Source organism: Acinonyx jubatus, chromosome C2 (genome assembly GCF_027475565.1).
Source record: "Acinonyx jubatus isolate Ajub_Pintada_27869175 chromosome C2, VMU_Ajub_asm_v1.0, whole genome shotgun sequence".
NCBI lineage: Eukaryota > Metazoa > Chordata > Mammalia > Carnivora > Felidae > Acinonyx > Acinonyx jubatus.
In genome coordinates this window covers 108,110,430-108,130,882 of record NC_069384.1, presented here as the reverse complement: position 1 = coordinate 108,130,882, position 20,453 = coordinate 108,110,430, and the positions used below count along the sequence as shown (strand labels likewise).

The 20,453-nt window shown below is 38.1% G+C and overlaps 2 long non-coding RNA genes across 9 annotated transcripts in view; both read left to right on the top strand.

Moving 5' to 3' along the window:
- LOC106974863 (uncharacterized) overlaps positions 1 to 8,839 on the top strand; it is a 342,416-nt gene extending 333,577 nt beyond the window's left edge. For all 3 annotated transcript variants that reach the window (XR_003420874.2, XR_008297916.1, XR_008297917.1), the window contains 2 exons: positions 8,241 to 8,336; positions 8,709 to 8,839. This is a non-coding gene — a long non-coding RNA (uncharacterized LOC106974863). The remainder of the gene's footprint in view (positions 1 to 8,240; positions 8,337 to 8,708) is intronic.
- Positions 8,840 to 8,851: 12 nt separating this feature from the next.
- Positions 8,852 to 20,453, top strand: part of LOC113599917 (uncharacterized) — a 91,769-nt gene continuing 80,167 nt past the window's right edge. For all 6 annotated transcript variants that reach the window (XR_008297912.1, XR_008297911.1, XR_008297913.1 and 3 more), the window contains exons 1-2: positions 8,852 to 8,899; positions 19,723 to 19,791. This is a non-coding gene — a long non-coding RNA (uncharacterized LOC113599917). The remainder of the gene's footprint in view (positions 8,900 to 19,722; positions 19,792 to 20,453) is intronic.

The following is a 20,453-nucleotide window of genomic DNA, read 5'->3' as shown; positions in this document are numbered from 1 at the left end:
TGTGACTGCCCATGTAGAAAGCTGCACCCATTCCAAAAACTGTATCTCTGCTTCCTCCCTCATCATTCTTTTATTCATCCATCCATTCATTTATTCATTAATTGAGTAAATAAACATTTATGGCTTGTCATTTCTGTCTGTTGCTTTCAATAATGCAATGAAATTATTTATGTTATTGAGGCTCTGTCATCTCTGCCAAAAACAGTAGAAGCAAAAGAGGTGAACTTTCTTTGACAAGCCATAACAATATTGTGTTTTATTTTCCATAATGTAGATTAAAAATAATAGAGTAGAAGGAAACCCTAAGAAAATGCAAGGAAAAAGGATCTTTTCCAACAAAAAGTTTATTTCCAGGGAGCATTTATGGCTTTAACTTCAGATTTAATCAGAGGTTTGGTTGGCCAAAATTATTATGTTGACATTTGTCTTTGAGGTCAACAACCTCCCCTTTCTTATTTAATTTATTTATTGCACTAAAATTCTTCCCCATTCTTTTGTCTCCTATCAAAACCCATTTAGAAAGTGCCCAGATCAGTCATCAACACTTCATTTTAACTTGTATTTGCGTTTTAAGTCTTCATTCTAATCATTGAGTAAATAGATTTTAACTCCTTAAAGAAATGTTAGGACTGTCAATCAGAAAGGAAAGGCACTATTTTCAAGGAAGTGCTCCCAGAGCCCCTAATATTATGTCACAAGAAAGGCAGATCTCTCAACTGCCTACTACTTTCCTCCAGTATAGCAAGATGGTGCTTATACAGTTAATCTTTGCTGACAGAAATGGCAAGACATAAAGGAGATGCTTTCAGGAAAAGCTTTAAAAATTATATTATCCTTTGGGAGGTTTTTTGAAGGCACACTTCTTTTTAATCACTTATTTTGGATTGTATACAATGGCCTTAGTATATTGATGCATTTTCTCTCAGCTTTTACATCTGAGTTATTGCTCTTTGAGATGTTATAACCAAGGATTTTAAAAAATCACCTCATATTTTTTTATTCAATGATAATAAATATGGTCTTTTCAGTAGTTATCCTAGAAAACTCTTTGTAGGGAAGTCATCAAAGCCAGTTTTAGGCAAGGCCAATCTGAACCATGTGCTGATATATTTTTAACGCTTTAACTGTAGTTAATAATACTGTGTTATATATTTGAAAGTTACTGAGAGCATAGATCTTAACAGTTTTCATTAATTTTTAGCACTAGATTCTGGAGCTATCATGTATCAATATTTTAAATGTATTCTAATGGTTTTCATCCCTCCCCCAAAAGCAAATGGTTTGTTTAGCTATAACGGGAAATTTAACAAGTATGTATGAGTTTTTTAGAAATACTATCCTTAGTCTACAGTGTTTAATGTTTTATTAATTTTACCTTGTATTAATCTAAGAAGTAATTGAGGTCAAATGTCAAGTGTTCATGAATCACTTTCCACCGCAATTGATTTTGCTTTCTACTTTATTTTCTGAAGTTACTACAAAAACAGAATACTTGTAAAACTGGATGAAATCTTACAGAATAGGTTGTTTATTCATTTATTCAACAAATGTTTACTTAAAAGGGCTCTTTCATATGACATTATGATGGATATTAGGCAATGATATGCCTGCTCTCATAAAACTTGAAGCTGTCAGAGATTCAACAAAACAAATTGTTAACATCTATGAAGCACTTACTCTGTGGAGGGGATTGTTATAAGGGCTCTATATGTTATCTCTGTATGTTTAATTCTCACAACTCTATGACATAGGGACCATTATGGTCCCCAATCTACAGATGAAGAAGTAGCAGTATAGAGCTGAAAGGAAGGTGCTTATTCACCCAGCCTTGTAAGTGGTGGAGTCAGAATTTTAATCCATGTAATTTGGGTCCAGAGCCTGCACTTTTAAACAAAGGAGTCACACACAGAGCTATAAAATCACCACTATGCTAATCATTATGAAGGAGAGAGGTATAGTGCTACAAGAACATATAATGATTGATTTGGAAAAATGGGAAACCTGGTCAGTGGCTGCTGATATCTTGAGAATGAGCTAAAGTTAACCAGTTTCTCATTTTTTTATAACCAAGGAATGATTGACATATTACCTTATATTAGTTTCAGGTGTACAACATAATGATTAGATATTTGTGTATTTTGCAAAATGATCATCACAATAAGTCTAGTTACCATCCATCACCATACATAGTTACAAATTCTTTTCTTGGGAGGAGCACTTATAATATCTACTCTCTTAGCAACTTTCAAAAATGCAATACAGTATTATTAACTATAGTCACAATGCTATATATTACATCCTCATGACTTACTCATGTTATAACTAGAAGTTTGTAACTTTTGACCCCCTTCACCCATTTTTCCCACCTCCCCCATTCTCCTAAGTTCTGATTTTTAACAATGGGGTGTTCGTAAGTAAAACTCATTTCTTATTGTTTTGCCCATTTCAGAGAGATGAAGTCAAAGAAAGGTGGTGCTTAAACTGCCTATGTATGTTCAAGACATACTTCTTACAGCATAAATCCCCTCTCTTAAGCTACAAGTTTCCCTTCTGGAAATCTCACTCTACTTTTTCTTTCCAGAGGAGCTGTTTGCAATGAGTCTATGGAAAAACAATAGAAAAAAAAAGATCTTAAGAAGGTGCAGGATTTCTGGTTCCTTTCTGAGAAACAGCTGGCCTCTTGGGGATGGGGTGTACCCCAGCTAGAGTGGGTCTTCGTGGTCCAGTAGAATGTGCCTACACTGAGCTGTGAAGTTTTGCCGTGAAAGTCTAGCATATAGCATGCTAAAGCAGATAACATCTACTGATGTAGAAATATGCAGTGTTCTACCTAGGAATGTTGGCAGTAATTTTGGGTTATTTGTTTAAAATCATTCTTCTCTACTCAAGAGCTTTCAGTCTTTGTAAGATCTTAAGAGACATCCAGAAGCTAAAACTCATTAATGGCCCCAGACATAAGAGTGCGCTTGGTGTGTTTACTCAGAATTTGTTCCTCACCAACATCATGAAATATGAAATAAAGTTAAAGCATATTCATATGTGAAAGGAGAGTTTGAAGTTGAGCCCTGTGCTGACTCATAAAGGCATTATGATTTTGGAAAATCCTTCTCCTCAAACAGACTGTTAACATCTCAGACTCACTCTGATCAGTCAATTCTTGCTTTCTACGTTTGCTTCTCAGAGAGGCTCTTGGCAGAAATTGTACTTTATAGTTTAGGAAATAGTTGCACAATCATCATCACCTTGGTCCTCACAACTGCATCACAAGGGAGAAGCAAGTGTTGCTGTGTTTGTTGATATTATTTCTTCTTATTGTTATTGTTACCTCCATTGCACAAATGGAGAAACTCAGGCAGTTAAATAGTCTGACCAAGATTACATGACTCCAAGTGGAGAAACCATGCCTTGCACCAAAGTTTTCTTAAGTGCTATGAATGTAATACTGTAAATACTATATAATGTAAATACTATGCAATCCCCTCTATAAGATAATAAACAGTGACAGTTACGTTGGCTCAGGGAGGTCAGTTTGCATTCAATCTCAGCCCAAATAACAGTTTATCAAAATGCACACAGCTTCCAAAGTGATGGGTTTGAACCTTCCTACAAAACCTGCCTGGTGGTAGTGGTGCTGGGGTTGGAAGAAGTTGCTTCTTAACACTTTGTTAAAGTAAGAGACCATCCAGAAGTTCTCATCTACCTCTTTCCCAGTCAGCTTAGTTGATAGACAGATTTAGAATGAAAAAGAAAGATGCCTCTAATTAAATCCTCATTTCTTTCACTCTCTTATTTTACTATTTTAGTCAAATAATATTAAGAGCTTGTGGCATCCAGCATGTCTAATATGCCATGATCCTAAAGGTCCCAGCCTAGTCGGGAGAGGAACAAGTAAATCAGGGATGACAGTACAATATGGTGAGTACTGGGATAGAGATACGCAGGGCAGGAAAGGCATAAAGAAGAGGGTCATTTAAATCAGCTGGGGGTTTGTTAGATAAAGCTTTGTGAAACAGAGGTCATTGCAGTGTATTGCATTTGACTGCTTCAAAATTATTTTTGTAAAAAATCGTTGCTAAAAAACAAAAGCAAAAACAAAGCAAAACAAAACAAAAGAAAACATCTTGTAGCCCTAACTTAACTACTGGTGTGCCTCAGGGTAAATCCTGTGTGTGGCAGGTGGGTCACAGCAGGAGCAAGGAGGCCAGTGGTGGTTGGAGGGCAAAGCCAAGCTTAGCCATTGATGGTCATCTCTGCTAGTTCAAAAATCCACCTCCTCACAATTTTTTTTAATGTAAAGTAAAGGTAGAGGGAATACCTAGCAAGAACCTGAGAGAAGCTAGTGTCTCAGGATAATAAATAGGATCTGAGACTTGGGAGGCTAAAAACCAGGTATGGTTCCCTCGCCCAGCCCTCTCTAATGAACCAGGAAAGAGAGGAGGAAAGAACAGAAAATTTGCTGCTGATTGGACTGATACACTGGCTCCAGCATCTCTTTTAGTTCCTTAAACCTCCCCACCCTTGATTTCCTCTTCCTTGACCACCTCTCACATTTTAAGAGCACTGCCATCTAGATGGAACCTAATCTTGGATCTCCACCCAATCCCACTCAATCCCCATAACACGAATAGTAAATAAAGTACGTAAAATTGTTTAAAAATGCTTCTGCTGCAGTTGGACGGAAGGCTCTCTACTCTGCCTTCTTGATGTCTTCACAATCTATTTTAAGTGCCGAGTCACAGAATACATGTCACTCATTAGAGTAACTTCTGGACTATATTGACTGAGCTCTTCACCTATATTTTTGGACCAACTGGAGGAGCTGATATCTGATGTCTAGGATCCTTTAGAACTGTTATCTGCTATATAAATTCTTGAATTCTTCCCTGAAGGATGTTATCACATAAAGACTGTTAATTATTTTAATTAGTTAGATATGGCTATTTTGGCAGAGTTTTCTTGTGGTTCCCTGTGAAGTCACTGCTGGTCACTCATTCAGCATATGTTTGCAGAGCACTTGTGTGTGCCAGGCACTGTGTATATAAAGAGTGGTCCCTCCAGAAGCTTACAGTTTGGTGGGGCGCCTGGGTGGCTCAGTTGGTTAAGCGTCCGACTTCGGCTCAGGTCACGATCTTGTGGTTCGTGAGTTTGAGCCCTGCATCAGGCTCTGTGCTGACAGCTCAGAGCTTATAGCCTGCTTCAGATTCTGTGTCCCCTATCTCCCTCCACCCACCCGTGCTCGCACTCTGTCTCTCCCTCAAAATAAGTAAACATTAAGAAAAATTAAAAAAAAAAGATGCTTCAAAGTTTGTTGAAGAATGCAGACAGGTGGACAAACATCTTCAATATACTCAACTTCATCATTCTATAGGTAACTTTAGAAAGACTAATTGATGACATAGATAATTAAACACAGAAATAGTCCAGGATATTTTTTAGCTCGTCCACAAAACTTGCTTGTGAGTACTTTTGAGGGCACTTACTGAGGTTTTCCTTGTACTTCTAGAAAAGATGTCAAGAATATTAATAATATCTATAATGAAGGTTTCTATCTGTACTGAAGTGGAATTATAACTAATCATGTAAGCAAGAAATTTCTGAATAGGGTCTTTTCAAAAAAAAGTTTTATTTCCTAGCATAGAGTGAAAAAAAAAAGGCATACAGAACAAGGACACCATATTAAAAACGACTGATGAAAGAAACACCAACATACATATTTTTGGTTGTTGTAAAGCAAGGTAAAATAATGTATAAAAAGACTAAAAGTTTATTGCATATATTAACCATTTAATGATTATGTGAATTTATGTTTTCCTTCTTGTAGTAGGGAGCCTCAAAAATGTCCCCCAAAGATCCCTGCCTCCTGGAATTCACGCCTTTGTGTAATCTTTCTTCTTGAGTGAGGCCTGAGCCCAGTGATCCCCTTTTAATGAGTAAAATAAGCGAAGTGGTGGGATGTCCCTTGGAAGTGAGGCTACACAAACACTCTGACTTCCTTTTGTCTACTCTCTCTGTCTGCTCTCTCGCTCTGAGCGAAACCAGCTGCTTGCCGTATGGAGCTATCCTGTGCAGTGACCCAGGTGACGAGATACTAAGGGCTCCCAGCCAACAGCTAGCAAGACACTAAGGCCCTCAGTCCAACAACCTGCACAAAATTCAACCTTAGCACAAGCACACGAATGAGTCTGGAAGCGGATCCTCCTCCAGCAGAGCTCTGAGATCCCTGCTGCCCAAATGACATGACAACACATTAATCCTAGCTTCATGGAAGGCGTTAGTCAGAGGATCCAGATAAACTGTGCCCAGATTCCTGACCCACAGAAACTGAGACATAATAACTATTTGATGTATTAAATCACTAAGTTTGGGAGTAATTTGTGGTGGAGAAATAGATATCAAATGCTGCCTCCCTGCAAAACTGAGGAAACTTTGTACTGGATCTTGAAAAAAATAAAAGGCCATTTTCTGCAGGTCTGCAAGCAGATGGAGACGATTGGTCTTGGCGTAATATGCCTTGTTTATTTGTTTTTCCTTCTGTATCCTTCACTAGCCACTCTCACGCATTCTTTCCCCCAGGCACGGAGGGTTGTGTCAGGAGCACCGAGGGAGGTGCAAGGAGCCTGCAGGAGATGCCCAGGATCCTCAGAGGAAAGGCCTCCCGGGCTGGGGCCAGGGCTGGGCATGAGGCATGAGCAAACACTTCCTGCTCACTTCTTCCCTAGGGGTTACATTTTTATCCATTTCACAAATTGAGATTCCACTTAAATTTTTATTCGAGGAAACTGTCTCAATTAAAAAGCGACTCTGAAAATCTCGGAAAGCACTTAAGTAGCGCTTGATCTTTCTAGAACAAAAGATTGGGAGTTTGAACTGATGAGCTCCATTCCTGGGTCTGCTATGTAGTGCTCTGAATCCCAGTTTCCTCGGGTCTCCAAGGCTCAATTACCTGCCCTACCCATGTCACAGGGGTGTTGGGAGGCTTCTCTGTATGGTTTGTGCATGCTGTCTGTTCTTGTGGCCTGGAACACTCTAGCCCAGATATTGCAGGCTTGTTCTCTTACTCATTCATGATTCTCTAACCAAAGGCAAGATCTTTCCTGACCTCCTACACGTATCACCTCACCACCGACCCCTCTCTCCATTCAGTAACTCTATTGATGTTTTTCATATCATTTATCACCATTCTATATAATTTGTGCTTATTTGTTTGCTATTTTAAAATTTATTTGTTCTTTCGTCCGCCTTGCGCTGGGATACAGGCTCCAAGAGAGCAAGGACTTAGCCTATTTGGTTGTATTCTGTCCTTGAAGGAGTTGGAACATTGCCTGACAACCAAGTGTTCTTGGTTCAGCAGCCATTTCTTGAATGGAATGAATGAGCAAATAAATGAATGAGTGAAACGGGACCATGACATGTGTTCCTCATATATTTCATGTGAAGTTCTAAAATAAGTTATTCTTGTGGAAGTCCTCCACGGTAACTGCATCCTTTGACTACAACAAACAGAATAGTAACAGATTTATCCTTGCCTCTGAGACATGTTAAAGCTACTTCCTACTTTCAGATAAACCAAGGGTTTTCAAACCAGCTAATCTGGGCACACATTCTCTTTTTAATTTGATTTTTCAAAAGAAAATACTACCTAAGATTAAAGACCAGCTGCCACTCTCCCCCCCACATTCCAGCACATTCACATTATTACTCTGACGTTTTGCTGAAGAATCTGTGGTATGGTTCACATGCCAAGCCGGTGTTACAACTCCCCCACCCTGTTGGCATCTGGAAAGTTTCCAGACCCATAGCTGAGAAAAGCAGAATTTAGAGGCAAAGGAGAAGCAAAGTTGCCCAGTTATGTTTCTCCATAATGTGAGGCTCTGTTTTGTGCTAACAGTTTGAATTCCTGGGTTGGATTCGAGAAATGATTTGTGAATAATTTCATATGAAATGAAACTAAACAATAGCAAACAGTGTTAATTGGTCTTCCTATCGTAGACTAAAAATTGATTCGGGATTGCTAAACTTTTGAAAATGACTTGAAATGATTAAAAGGAAGTAATGCATTTCTAAGTGTTTCTGTGTATGAGAGTGGTATAAATTACCAACCCAAAGTGTTAAAGTAGAACTTTTTAGAAACATTTTTAGAGTTAAGAGGGTTTTTTTTCCTCTCCAGTGGATTTATTTCTTTATAGAGAATAGGAGATGTCATAACTGCCTTTTTTCTCTCTTCCTACCTTGTTTTCTAGGCAAAGCCCATTAGCAGGTAGCACAAGCTGAATCCTGATTTTCTAGCTGCAAAGCACGATGTGAAGAATGATGAAGATTAGCTCATTCTTGAGTAGGTATGCACAGGATCCCTGAGAGGTGCCAACATCTTTTTCCTCCCCTGAGGCAGAGTTGAGACTCAGTTCTGAGCACCAGTCCAGAAATACCAGTTGTTTTCCAACTGACATCTGTTCTGAATGGGCTGGTATGTGTTCAGATTAGTTGTTTGCGTCATATGGATTGTTAAATTTTGTAAATATTGTTCTTCACAATGGCCCTGAATTCCCTTTGTGGATTCAGCTGGCTCGAGAGATGCTTATGGCAAAAGATGTAACCTCAGGGGTAGAGGTGGACTCAGGGTGGGCCAGTGAGGGCATCTCAGTCCGAGTAAAAGGAATCTCGGACTTTGGCTGGGAATTCCCGGATGCAAATACTGTTAATTGTTCTAGATGGTGTGAAGTGCAGTTGTGAGGGCTGGAGTTGCTGTAGTCACTTTGTCACCACGAGGAAAACTGGCCCGAAGAAGAATCTGATGCACAGGGAAGAACAGAGCCAAGTAGAAGAGAACACTGGAGGTGGAGTCTCGTACAAAGTGCACCTGAAGCATACTCTCTCTCTGAGCCTTTTTGAGCCACATGAGGTAATATATTCCCTTAAATGATGTAGCCAATTTGATATGGACTTTTATGACTTGAAGCAAAAATCACCAACTGATAAAGGAGGGATTTATTGCTAGGGAGGTTGAGAGTAGTGTTCTTACAAATATTTTGTCTTTGGACATCCGAAGATTTATGGTGAAGAAGCAACAATTTGCTGAGTGTCTATTATTTCCCAGTTACCTTACATCGTTATTAAAGTTAATATCTAAAACAGTTCTATGAGAAGAGGGATATTACCCCATGTGCCAGATCAGCCAGCAAGGTGACTGAACCCAGGACTGTCTGACTCTGGAACTCAATGGTACCCTCAGCACTGTGTGCTCCTTCCCCTTGCATTGCCCTGCACCTGCTTTGGTTGACCTGGTGGCGAGCACAGGCCATGTCACAGCACAGACACTTTTGAGGGTCTGTTGAAATCTGCTGACACTTAGTGACAAGCATACGTCATGCTCATAAAACAAGTCCTTGAGTGCAGTGTCAGAGGGTTCTTAGACCTCCTTGAAAGCCATCATGCATCTCTTTATCCCCCCACTCCCAGTTTAAAAAACATCTAGTGTGTTCTTTGTAGAAGCATGGGCAATTTTAAGTTAAAGAAATGACATAATTTGGGGCACCTGGGTGGCTCGGTCAGTTAAGCGTCTGACTCTTGATTTTGGATCAGGTCATGATTTCATGGTTTGTGGATTCAAGCCCTGTGTGTGGCTTTGCACTGACAGCACGGAGCATGCTTGGGAGTCTCTGTCTCTTCCTCTCTTTCTGCCCCTCCCCTGCTCATGTTTTCTCTCTCTCTCTCTCTCTCTCTCTCAAAGTAAATAAATAAACTTTAAAAAAAATAAAGAAATGTCATAATCTGATTTGCATTCTGCAGACATAATTCTGGTAGCTCCCAGAGGACAGAAGAGGGGATAGTGGCTGCAGGTAGGAAGCTGTGTTAGCAGTTTAGGGCAGAGCTGTGTGTGGCTGGCTGTGAGGGCCTGAGAGTGGAGTACAGCCCAGTGAGAGAGCAGAGGAAATGTGCAATGTGCAGAATGAGAGTGAGGCTGAAAGAGGAGTTGGGGTGGCTCCAAAGGCCTTACATTAGGTGACCTGACAGACGGATAAAATTGACCAGGAAAAGAAACACAAATAAGGGAAGCAGATGAAAGAATAAATTCAAACCATCCACACTATGATATAGGATGTGAGTTAGAATTCAGTTTAACATGGCTTCTATACCATGACTGATACGATTAAATGGGGTGGGGGGCAGCAGAGAAGTAGAGAGATGTTTCAGGTATAAGAAACATTATCTAAGAAGATGGAAAATTAGGAAGGAATATGGGCCAAGGGAAAGTTGAAGGGTGTGCCTTTCTTTTTCTCAAGAGAGTATTTCAATTTTTATGTAATCTGCATTTCGCAGGTCGTATTGGCCTGGGACTGAAAATAGGAACAGAAGAACAGCAACAAACAGTAATTTTCTGGGTCGACTTTCTTTACCATGCACCAGACACTTCACATGCATAAGGGAGCCGATCTCTTCCCTTTTCTGCCCTAACTGCTGAGGTAGTGCCCGGGAGCTGCAATGCTCTGCTCAAGACTCAGTTGGTCTTGCACCCCCCACCCCTGACCTCTAAGGTTCGTCCATGTTCTGCTGTTCTGCTTTGCTCCATGCTGTCCTCTCTTCTCAGGGACCATAAGTGAGTAAAGGACCCTTCTTTGTGTCTCTCACATCAACACCCAGATAATTGATTTCAGTGGGGAAAGGAGGTAAATTTCTTAGAAGTTACCTTTTCTTATATGGTTGGCAGTCCTTTTCACTGGCTGCCTTTCCCCCCTCTGTCCTGCTCCTCCCTAGCAAGACAGACACTCCACTGTATTCCAAATTGCCAGACTCCCTAGTCTAGAAATTAATACTTCAAATTCTTTCCTTCAGATGTCTTCTGGTCTCTCCTGCGAGTTGGCCAGTGGAACACAATCCTGTTGGGTTCCCTAGAAATCACTGTCAGGTGTGAACCCCAGAGGGAAAGCATTTTGTACTGATAACATGCTGTATCACAGTATAGCACAATGATAAAAATAAGGGGTTGATAAATATTGCCTGATGTTGTCACCTGGTTGTTGCCCTAGAATTACATTTTTGAAAATTCCAATCTGGGGCACCTGGGTGGCTCAGTCAGTTAAGTGTCTAACTAACTCTTGATTTTGGCTCAGGTCATGTTCTCATGTTTTGGTTCCTGTGATTGAGCCCCACCTCGGGCTCTGCACTGACAGCACGGAGCCTGCTTGGATTTCTCTCTCTCCCTCTCTTTGCCCCTCTGCTGCCCATTCTCTCTCTCTCTGTCTCTCTCTGTCTCTCTCAAAATAAATAAATAAACTTTAAAAAAAGAAGATTCCAACACACAACTTTTTTTTTCCAACATAGTAACACAGCAACAACAGCTATAGCAAAGTTGTATTGATTCAATGTCTGTATGTTTGTTATATAAGTAGTTCAATATCATCTCAAGGAACCAAATTATACACTGAAAATAGAAACCCAAATCACCTTGGCTCTTGGTTCATGCTGATACATAAAACCATAAGTGAGAGTAGAAGACTTCTTTGGCTTTTTAGAGCCAGACCTCCCACCCAGATTAACGGTATCCCTAGTTTCTGTGGTTTCATGTGCCGTGCTTGATGTAGCTGCAGTATGCATTCTGTGGGGAGTCTCCTTCCTGGGAAGACATCACCACAGCACTAATTTGCTTTGAGTTAAAAAAAAAAAAAAAAAAAAAGGAGGTCAAATGAAAATATAAAACCAAAAGAAAGGAAGTTTTTAAACAACAGCAAAATGTCAAATTTATAATTAGAATTGGGCTCAAAATTCACATTTGAAGCTGTCAATATAATTCCTGCCATGAGCTTCCTCAAAACTTACAGATACCAAATATTTTACAATTTTACGACAGGACTCTGTATGTCATGTACCAAGAGCAGAAATGGAGTGTCAGAAAACGTTTTACAGCAACCTTGAAGCAGTTTCACCAAACAAGCAGAAAAAATTAAGAAACAATAGCATTCATTACACAGGCAGCAGCCAAGTGTGCTTGGAATCAGTGAGCGATGGAGAAGAACTTTCTGAAGGAAATGCTTAAAGCTAACTGTGAGTGTGATAGAGATTCAAACATGTTTAGCAACTAATAATACAACCACAAATCCTCAAATGGCCTTGGCTTTTAGCTGTTTCTCAGACTTTTCCATTGCACTGGGCACGCATATAGCAATCACTGTGGGTAAAGACATCTTATAGTAAGCAACACTGTAGCTGCTGTGATACAGAGTCTTTGAAAACCTCTGGATCTAATTAGTCCCTGTAGTGAAAGTTGACTTTGAAGTTTCAGGGACAGAAGTAACTATTTCAAATCTTTAAGGGACAGAATTCCGCCCACCTGGGTTTATTCAGATATAATTTAACTTATAACATTACATTTAAAGTGTACATGGTGACATTTTGATACACATATACATTGCAAAATTGTTACCAAACTAAGGTTAGCTAACACACCCATCACCCTACAGTTACATATGTGTGTGTACGCGTGCGCGTGTGGTAAGAACTTTTAAGACCTGCTTTGTTAGCAACTTTCAAATATACAACACAGTATTTTCAACTATAGTCACCACGCTGTATGCCCAGAACTGATTCATCTTAGAGTTTGAGTGTGTGTCAGAACTTCTTTATCCTCTTATTTCTCAGTGGACTCAGGTTGTATCCATGTCTTGGTTATTGTTAATAATGCTGCAGTGAACATGGGAGTGCAGATATCTTCTTGAGACAGTGATTTATTTTCTTCAGATATATATTACTTTATTTACTTTGGCCTTTGTTAATTCATTTCAGTGATAATTATGGTTTTCGGATAGAGGTCTTAAACATCATTTGTGAGATTTATTCCTACATATTCATGCTTTTATGCTCTTGTGAAAGCATTGCATTTCAAATTTAACTAAATGTTTTCCTGCTGGTATTAACATTACAATTAATTTTTGCCAATATTGACTTTATATCCACTAACCTTGTAAAACTCACTTATCAGCTTTAATAATTTAGTTATACATTTGTTTGGATTTTCTATAGATACAATCCTACCATCTGAAATTCCAAACATCTTTATTTCTTTTTCTTACTTTATTATACTGATGAGGTTTTCTAATACAATATTGGATAACCCTGACTTAATTTAATGGATTTTTGTCAAATTTCATTCACTGAATTTTAAATGTAGCCCATTTGAGGAAGACACTGTTTTTAAAATTTCTTTCTCAAAAAGTTATAATTAGCTGCAGTGGTTATTACTCAAGAAATCCAAGTACAGGTATCTGTGGGTTCTATAGAGCAATCGATGTAAGTGAAATGATGTGGGCATAAGCTCTTCTAGGTACTGGAAGGATTGTGTAAATAACTGTTATGTCTAGAAATATAGAGAAGATAAAGCATGTTTTAATCATGGCATTGCTGGGTTTACATTGCGTTTATTTTCTGTGAAGAATTCACAAAGCTTTAATACTGCATTTATGTTTATCACATCCTTTGAATAGTCGATCACAAGTTGACATTATCATTCTCCATTTGGGGATGAATATGAAGCCCAGAAACACTGATATTTTCTAAGCTAGCAGCAGAGGCAGCATGGAACACAGGATTCCTGGATCTCAGAAAATTAGCCTTCCCTTTCCCCAATTCTCCTTTGATACAGCTTTAAAATTTTTCCCTTAAAGATTTGAAATAATTACCTTTGTCCTTGAACCTACAAAATCAGCCTTCGCTACAGCAAATGATGAGATAAGGAGATCTTTGAAGAATCTATATCAATAACTGCTGTAGTGTTGTTTCTGGAAGATGTGTTAGCCACCGTGATTGCTATTTGTGTGCCACGTGAATTGGAAAAACCTGAAAGGAAGCTAAAGCATCTTTGTAGACTGTGCCAAAGCCATTTGAGGATCAGGACTGTACCATTTTACTTTAGGTTATGTGCTGTTTATACGTTGTTTAAGAAGTCTTTCTTTGTTCTAAGTTTAAGGTTGTGTAGATATTCTCCTATATTATCTTCTAAAAGCTTTATTGTTTTGGGGCACCTGGGTGGCTCAGTCGATTAAGCACCTCTTGATTTCAGCTCAGGGCATGTTCTCACCATTCATCAGTTAAAGCCCCATGTCTGGCTTTGCGCTGATGGTGCGGGGCCTGCTAGGGATTCTCTGTCTCCCTCTCTCTCTCCCTCCTTCTGTCTCTGTCTCTCTGTCTCTAGCTCTCTCAAAAATAAATAAACATTTTAAAACTTTATTGTTTTAACTTTCACATCTAGATAAATAATCCACCTGGACTTGATATTTTGGTTTGAGGTAGGGGCAAAATCCCAAGTTTCCCAATATTGATATTTTAATTGCGCCAGTAGTTTAATTGCAGAGACAGAGACAGAGAGAGAGAGAGAGAGCAAGCTTGAGCAGGTGAAGGGCAGAGAGGAGGGAGAGAGAGAATCCCAAGCATCCTCCATGCTGTCGGTGTGGAGCCAACCTTGGGCTTGAACCCATGATCCACGAGATCATGACCTGAGCTGACACCAAGAGTCAGATGTTCAATACACTGAGCTACCCAGGCACCCTAATATTTCATTGTTTTAATTAATGTTGCTTTTTAGTAAGTCTTGATGTGCAGTACTGTAAGTCTGGAGAGGGTCTGGGGAAAAACAACTTCTGTCTACACTAGGATTCCAGCCACTGCCTTGGGACCTGGTCCTGGCTTGGATGTGGTGAGGTGAATGAGAGAGAGGCAGACACAAAAAACCTTCTCAGGGATGCATCAATATCTCAGCTTTCTTTGCTTCTCTGATTCATTTTCTTTCCCAGCCAAGGGACACTGAATCGTCTCCAGAATGGAAAACCTGTGCCCTTTGACTATCACATATCCTTCCAAATCCATTTTTATGTTCTGAATTCTTCCCCATATTCTCTTGAGGGATAGGCTGTTGAAATCGAAAAGCCCCCAAATTTACTTCTGCTTTCTATTGCATCATCCCTCCCCTGAGGTAATGAATTACTATGACTGAACTGGTGGCAGAGCAAAAATTATAAGAAAATGTTGAGGAGGAAACCTTAAATCATATTTCAAAATATTGTTTTACCCAATTTGTTTAGAGTTCAAAAGATAAATGTGAGTTGAAGGTAAACATTGGGAAATCATGAGCAAACTAATGATGAGTTAGAGTAAATGTTAAGAAAAGGTTTATTATAAATAACATAAGCTAAAATTAATTAAGTCATCTTATCTGAAAGTTCATTGACTATAGTTTGTTCATCCATAGCCCAGGAAACTTTTTAATCAGGCAAGTTACGATAACTATTCATGGTTGCCTTCAGTGAATCAAGTGAACTGCTTATAGTTGGTTATTACGGAACTTCCCCCAACCCTGAGCCTAAATTAGTAGAGGCTATAAGTGGTTTTTGTATGAACACTTGGTGATTTCCTATTTAGAATTCCTGTTATAGTCAAATTATCTAAGATTGAAAATATGCATTGTTTTAAAATGTGGTGTTTAAATAAATTAAAAATGAAAAAATATAAGAAAAATGTGCTTTTTAAGTATGATTGATATTCCCATTTAGGATATACATACAAACAGGTTAACAGTTTTTATAATTCCACAATTATTCTTAAGTAATTACTTTTTAAATAAATTCATGAAATTAATTAATTCTTCTATGAAGGATTTTCTTGGAGACCAACAAAAGTGAAAAGCTAATTTTAAAGCCTGGGGAATTCTTATTAATTTGCCACATTCTTCCCATTAGCAACCATTAAAAAAGCACTTGTGTTGCTTTCTAAACTGTTAATCCCCATCACAGACGGAAGTACATAGCACCGTGTCTATGCTGGCTACTCCACTGTCTATATTTGTGCATTCAGATTATATAGATCCAAATACTTACTGAATATCCTTGATTGGCCATCTACCCAGATGCTCAAAATCTGAATGTCATTCTTGAGTCCTGTCCTTTCCCTGACTCCTCACATCTAATAAATTATCAAAGCTTCTTAATTTATTCTCAAATGGTCTTGAATCTCTTCTTTTCTCTCCTTACCTAATGTCACCTCCCTCAGCCAGGTTATTGTCATCAAAGACCTGAAAAACTTCAAAAGATATTCTTGGCTTTCACTCTTGTCATCCTCTATTCAATTATTTACATTGTAGCCAATAAGGTCTTTCTAAATCACAAATCTGGCCACTCTTCTCCCTTGTTTAAAAAGTTTTAATTGCATCTTTTCACAACCCTTTGCCAAAACACCAGCCCTTTCTCTGGCCATCCTAAGAAGAATTATGTATTCTTTATGAATTATCCTTCTTTGAATCCATTATAATTTAATTTTCTGTCTCCCTTTCTATAAGGGAAGAAACTGTGTCTTTCTTATTATTGCATCTCCAACGCCGAGGGCATAAACTAAAATTTTTGTTAAGTTAATATCAGGATGAACAAATAAATTATGTTTTGCACAGCCAATGCTTGGGGAGTTAGGAGGTGAATTGGTTTCCCCTTGGTACAGTAACTATAAAGTATGTTGTCACCAGGGATAATAATCCAATGAGTGAGCATGACCTCTGATGGTTAACTAAGAAAATGAACCATGACTTAAACTCAATGATTTGTATGTTAAAGTATAGATGACATAACTTTTGAAAAAGTAGTTGTTAAAATCATAAACGCTTCACTATTATCAATGCAATAATAGAGTGACCCTAGTCTAAAGTAAGCTAAGTGTAGGGTCTTCCTGAAGTCTGTCCACACTGTTGATTCCAGAATTCTTTATTTACTATGAGCTTTAACTCTTACCAAAAAGCCTTTGGCTGGCAAAGGATTTTTCACCTTACTAACACGAATTGTCCTGTCTCTCCCTAACTTTATTGTAAAGAGAAGCTACATTTTTTACTCATGAGATCGACAAGAGATAATACCTATACTGTACATCCACTCACCAGCAATATGAATATTTGTAGTTGTGTGTCTTTCACCAAGAGCATAGTTTATGTCCATCTGGACTTTTCTCTGTCTTTATGTTCTAAAGAAAATTGCTTTAAGCTTTTCTTTTACCTTTAAATCACTAGCTTAGCTGAGAGACATAAAATAACTATATTGTCTGTTTTCTCAGTACCCATCATTAGTAGGGTCATGTGCCTTTATTTCTTTTGATATAAATCTTCTTTCAGGACTGGGAAATACATGTCCAGGCTACATCAGAGCATAATTTTGAGAACATATCAAAAGAACAGAAACTTTTTAAGGAACATAGATATAAGGCAATTTCTTCATAAGCAGTCATTTCAGAATCTCAGCTCTCAGCGAGATAAATTTCCACCCTCAAAAATGCAATATCAGCTCCACTTTAGATATAAATCAACTGAGCTTCAGAAAAAACACCTGAACATAAGACTTGATGATCAACTGTGACTTCTATTTCCTCGGAAATCCCACTGTGACCAGTGTGGCCACGTGGGACTTGCAGTAATAGATCCTCTCCGTAAGTGAGTCTTGACTCACTAAAATGTTATCCGTATAAATACCATTGTCCAGAAATAAATATAGAGTTTTTTAATGAAGCCATAATTTTTCAATCTTAGAAAGATGGACCTTATCCTTCAGGAAAAAAGAACAGGGGTGGAGGGGGAAAGCAAGCAAGCAGGAATAATGAAAGTTTAAATGAGCAAGACATGGAGATAGAGTTAAAATAAGGGAAGAACAAATGTTAAAGGAGAGAATGGCTCGGCGACCCTATCTGGAGGAGGGAAGACTGAAGAGGAGCTAGCTCAAGAGCGACTCGAAAGGAGGGGAAAAGGTGTATGATTCATGAGAGCAGGTGCCACTTGTCAGGCCCACTGCTTTTGTTCTTTCATCGTCCCTTTCCTGCTCTGCATTCTGCCCTCTGGTTTCTATTTAAGTTCAGTTGCTTCCTTTATTCACAGTTTTCATCCTGGATATAACTATTTCTCTGTTATCAGCATCTGTGTTGCTTCAGATGGTGCTTCCTTATGTCCTTGAAGCATTTCCTGAGGTATGACTCCAACTGTTTGGATTCCAGGTGTCATCCGTGCCAACCATTAATCAAACGTGTACATCCTTGTCTCCCACAGAGGACTAGGCTGTTTGTTTATGGTTCTGTCTGGAAGGATTCACCGTAATGACGAGGTAGAGCTTCAATTGCTCTCAAAATGTATAATCATACCTTACACATGCTACAGAATAGAAAATCATTTCTAAATAAAAGAGAATCACAGATTTCTTGATCTATAAAAATAACTTGTACAAAAGCACTATAGCATTAGCAAATATTTAAAGAGATTGAATGACTTACCATAGAAATTTAGCATGTGTTCAAAGCATTTCTATTAACTTTCCATTTTCATAATTAGCTTCAGAGTTGTTGACAATCTATTTATAGTTTTCAGCTTTCTTGTTCTGTATGTATCTGTGTGCCTGCCTCTTCTTCATATATCAGCAACTAATTTTAAGAGTAAGCTTTCTTATCATCACATATGTGACAAGAAAGCTATGAAGGACACATTTAGACAAGTCATTGTACAGACCAAGATATCCGTGTGAACAATCAGGGTAAAAGCAGCTTTATTTCGTTTATGGCATTTCATATAATAGGTCTCTGTCTTTTATTTTTTAATGTTTTATTACTTTTGAGAGAGAGAGAGACAGAGGGGACAGGGGAGGGTCAGAAAGAGAGGGAGACACAGAATCTGAAGCAGGCTCCAGACTTATTTTTTAATGTTTTATTACTTTTGAGGGCGGGGGGGGGGGACAGGGGAGGGTCAGAAATAGAGGGAGACACAGAATCTGAAGCAGGCTCCAGACTCTGAGCTGTCAGCACAGAGCCCGATGCGTGGCTCGAACCCACGAACCATGAGATCATGACCTGAACCAAAGTTGGACACTTAACCAACTGAGCCACCCAGGCACCGCTGTGTCTCCCTATTTTAATATTGTTTTGGTTGTCTTGATTGTCATAATCACTAAAGCTAAGCACTTTCAGAACAAGGACCATCCTTGATCCATCTTGGTATCCCATAATATACCTATTATAACATAGGACTTTACATACAATTGGTGAGTAATTAAAATTTGCTGAATGGAAATACATTTTATGAAATAAAAGAAAACAAACAATTAATGAGACTGAAACCCATTTATTTGCCTTTCCATATTAAACACTTACTTTATTATTTGGCCCAAAGTAATTTTCACAAATAGAGCAATTCATAATTGAGAAGAAATTAATAATATTGAAAGCATTAAGTAAAATACTCCCTTAGAAGAGAGAATATGCAATTGACTTTTTTCCACTTGCTTAAACCACAAGTTCTCTCCAAAAGATTTTTGAGATATGAGGACATTGGGTTTCCTTTGGAGCACAAAAATGTAATAGAAACTTTCTGTTCAGAAGCTTTTAAATGATATTGTGCAGTTCCTGTTACGGAATGTGTATTTGTGACTCATGTTGAATCTTCACTCAGGTTACTTATAGGTTGTTTTATATATATATATATATATATATATATATATATATATGGAAAAAAGAAGTAAAACAAAAATAATGCCATATACTCAAATGATTGATAAGGCTTTCCAGCACAAAATGGTTTGAGAAATTCAGTGATAAATGTTTCTTAGCCTTACTTATGCTACACAGAAAAATAATAGTTGTCCTCTGTGAACATTCTGCTAATCTAAAAAAGACCTTCTTTCTTAGAATTGAGAAGGCTTAACCCAATAATTTTTTTGTTTGTTTCAGAATCACTAAATTATTTACCAGTATATCAGCACCATATATGAGGAAGCAGAATTTCAGAAAAGACAAAAAGTGAGTTATTTTCCAATTGGTCACCTGTATTTAGTTAATGTATGATTTACAGTAGTGCATCCTCTTTATTCACAATTATGAATGATTGGACATCATGACAAAATCAGCTACAAGTCAAGCTATTTCTATTTGTTTAGGTCACATGTAATGAATACTCAGGCTCTACCAACTAATCATAGTGCTTCTGAAAGCATCTGTTGTTTTCCCTTCCCTAGATAAAAAGACTCTCTTTGATGTCTACAAAGGGAATACTTCTATATGGTGTCTGATTCTCATCACTAACCATCAGCATTTTGAATGTTGATCTGATATGTGCTAGATGTTTTTTATGCTCAGAATGGAATTTTTAATAAATTTCTTTCGGGCGCAAATGGACGTATATAGTGAGATGGCATAGTCATGAAGACAACGATGAGTTTCAAGTAAAGAGTAAGTTGGGTTAGACTGAAGATGATCATTTTTACTTTGTGATTTAAAACTCCTAGCCTTCTGGAACTTGTCCAGATAGGAATATTTTTAAGTAGTTTTTTTTTCATTTTTTATTGTTATATATTCTCCTTATATTACTTATGTAGGGGACAAAAATCAAAACTTTGTTAACCATAAGATATGTGATGATGGAAAATACATCACGTTGTCTTAGGATTGCATTTTAATTTTGT